Below are 3460 nucleotides of genomic sequence, written 5' to 3'. Positions count from 1 at the left end.
ATGGAGTAGAAGAAGAAGAAAATAGATGAAGAAGGGGGTAGAAGGCAATTCGGCCAAGGGGCTTTGATGGGTATGAGAGCTGTGTGTATGAAGGGTTAAAATAATGGATATTTATAGGAGTGGGCTAGGGTTGGGTTCGATCATGGGTGGGGTAATTTGGGAGGGAAATTTGATTTTGAAGTCAGTGGGGGTTGGTGGAAGTTATGATGGTTTGGGAAAGTGATATGGATGTGAATGGGCTAGGGTTTATAGGGAAGAGTGTATGGGAAAGTGTGAGAGTAAAAAGGAAGAAGTGGTGTAGGTAAAGATGTTGTGGGACCCACTGGTCCTGAGAGGCTAGGGAATTTAGATTCCCTGCCCGCTGCATGGGCGTTGAACACCCAGGGCTATGCCCATAGTTGGCGTTGAATGCCAGCTTTGCTGCCATTAGGGCGTTGAACGCCCAGCCAGTGCTCCCTAGCTGGCATTCAACGCCAGCAACACTCCATCCAGAGTGTTCTATTTTCACTGCTGAACTTTCTGTCTCTGTTCTGACTGCTGCACATGATCATGAACCTAAATAAATACTTTAAAACAAAATTAAGGAATTAAAAGTAATGGAAATAATTAATTAGGGTTGGGTTGCCTCCCGACAAGCGCTCCTTTAACGTCACTAGCTTGACGGTTAGCTCCTTACGAAGATGGATATGGGCTCAGAATTTCGTCCCTTATAGTGAACTTTCTTTCTGTCTTCTCATGGATGAACTCCACATGCTCTAGAGACCGGACACGACTCACTGTATGTGGTATGACTGGCTTCTTGGTGAAGACAACTCTCATGCCAGGTGAGAGGCCTTCAGTGGGGACTTTCTTGTCCCACCAGCCTTTAGGTACTTTCTTCCTAGTACCTTTGTTTTCAGTGCTTGTTAATGGCTTCCCAACACCAAACTTAGAATTGATGTTTGGGAGTTTAGTACAGCTTTGCACTGAAAGAGATGGTTAGAGCACTAAGTATTGCACCATTGTCTCTTTCTTATCAGAGGGAGAATTGGGATTGGACATCTTGAACAAGATGTAGTCCTCTCCTAGTTAGAAAACCATTTCTCCCTTTACCATATTAATCATGGCATTTACAGTAGCTAGAAAAAGTCTTTCGAGGATGATAGAATCATCCTCATCCTCTCCTATGCCCAAGACTATGAAGTTTGCAGGGATGTAGTGGTATTCAACCTTTACCAAGACATCCTCTACTAAGCCATATGGCTTCTTCATTGACTTGTCTGCCATCTCTAGTGAGATGTTTGCAGCTTATACCTCAAAGATTCCTAGCTTCTCCCTTACGGAGAGTGGCATGAGGTTTATGCTTGACCCTAGGTCACACAAAGCCTTCTCAAAGATCATGGTGCCTATGGTGTAAGCAATCAGGAAGCGCCCAGGATCTGGAAGCTTCTGAGGTAGCTTCTGCTGAACCAAAGTATTGAGTTCTTCGGAAAGCACTGGAGGTTCTTCCTTCAAAGGCTTTATACCAAATAGCTTTGCATTTAGCTTCATAAGAGCTCCTAGGTATTGAGCAACTTGCTCTTCTCTAGTGTCCTCATCCTCATCAGAGGATGAGTTTTCATCAGAACTCATGCACTGCAGAAGTGCATGCAAGGGAACCTCTATGGTCTATATGAGCCTTGGCTTCCTTTAGTTCTTTGATAGGGATTTCTTGAGTAGGTATTGAGCATTCAGAGGGTGTGCCATTACTGGCGTTCAACGCCAGCTCTTGTGACTCTTTGGGCGTTGAATACCAGGTTCCTTACCAACGCCCAGCAGGGCTGTCTTTGCTGGCGTTCAATGCCAGAGTCCCTGCCTGTTTGGGCGTTGAATGCCCAGTGAGGGCTTCCTCACTGGCGTTCAGCACCAGGCTCTTGGCCAGTTTGGGCGTTGGACACCTAGTTAGGCTTTCCTCACTGTCGTTCAATGCCATCCCATTCTCTCCAGATTTGGCCTCTACCTCTATGGTGATGGCCTTGTACTCTTCTCTTGGGTTTACTTTAGTGTTACTAGGAAGAGTATCAGGAGGAGTCTCAGGGATTCTCTTGCTCAGTTGACCAATTTGTACCTCTAAATTTCTGATGGAGGATCTTGTTTCAGTTATAAAACTATGATTGGTCTTAAAGAGGCTGGAGACTAGAATGGCTAAGTCAGAAAGGCTCTGCTTAGGAGTCTCTATATTCCCTTGAGAAGATGGGAATGGTGGCCTGTTGTTGAACTTATTCTGGGTTCTTCCACCTTGATTATTATTGAAGCCTTGCTGAGGCTTCTGTTGATCCTTCCATGAAAGGTTAGGATGGTTGCTGCATAAGGGATTGTAGGTGTTTCCATAGGGTTCCCCCATGTAGTTCACCTCCTCTATGGTGGGTTGATCAGGACCATAAGCTTCTCCTTCAGAGAAGGCTTCCTGAGTGCTGCCAACTGCAGCTTGCATTCCAGTTAAATGCTGAGAGATCATATTGACCTGCTGGGTCAAGATCTTGTTCTGAGCCAAAATGGTATTTAGAGTGTCAACTTCAAGAACTCCTTTCTTCTGAGGGACTCCAATGTTCACAGGATTTCTCTCTGAGGTGTACATAAATTGGTTGTTTGCAACCATCTCAATGAGTTCTCTTGCTTCTGCAGGCATTTTCTTCAAGTGAAATGATCCACCTGCAGAGCTATTCAATGATATTTTGGACATTTCAGACAGACCATCATAGAAAATTCCTAGGATAGACCATTCTGAGAGCATTTAGGAGGACACCTCTTGATCAGTTGCTTGCATCTTTCCCAAGCTTCATAGAGAGATTCACCTTCTTTTTGTCTGAAGGTTTGAAATTCCACTCTGATTTTGCTCATCCTTTGAGGAGGAAAGAATTTGGCCAAGAAAGCATTGACCAGCTTTTTCCAAGAGTCTAGGCACTCTTTTGATTGAGAATCCAACCATATTTTAGCTTTGTCTCTTACAGCTAAGGGAAAGATCATAAGTCAGTAGACCTCAGGATCCACTCCATTAGTCTTAACAGTGTCACAGATTTGCAAGAATTCTGACAGAAATTGATGTGGATCTTCCAATGAAAGTCCATGGAACTTACAATTCTGTTGTAGAAAAGAGACTAACTGAGGCTTAAGCGCAAAGTTGTTAGCTCTGATGGGAGGTACAGAGATGCTTCTGCCATAAAAATCAGAAGTAGGCATGGTGAAGTCACCAAGAACCTTTCTTGCCTCTCCTTCATGATTAGGTTCAGCTGCCATGTTGTCAACTTCCTGTTCAAAATTTTCTAAGAGGTTTCTTCCGGAGTGTTGTGCTTTAATTTGTTGTAAGCTCCTCCTTAAAGTCCTCTCAGGTTCACGATCAAGATTAAAGAGAGGCTCTTTATCTCTGTTCCTGGTCATAAACAAGAAAACACAGATACAACAAGAAAGGAAGCTTCTATGCCAGAGAACAAAGAACTCCTAG

At 44.0% G+C, this 3460-nt stretch overlaps 1 non-coding gene across 1 annotated transcript; it reads left to right on the top strand.

Moving 5' to 3' along the window:
- The first annotated feature begins 2745 nt into the window (after positions 1-2745).
- LOC112781477 (small nucleolar RNA R71) lies at positions 2746-2853 on the top strand. The gene has a single exon (XR_003192253.1). It is a non-coding gene; the product is annotated as a small nucleolar RNA R71 (small nucleolar RNA).
- The last annotated feature ends 607 nt before the right edge of the window (positions 2854-3460 follow it).

Source organism: Arachis hypogaea, chromosome 19 (assembly GCF_003086295.3).
Source record: "Arachis hypogaea cultivar Tifrunner chromosome 19, arahy.Tifrunner.gnm2.J5K5, whole genome shotgun sequence".
In the NCBI taxonomy this organism is placed as follows: domain Eukaryota; kingdom Viridiplantae; phylum Streptophyta; class Magnoliopsida; order Fabales; family Fabaceae; genus Arachis; species Arachis hypogaea.
This window is presented reverse-complemented; position numbering and strand designations above follow the sequence as displayed.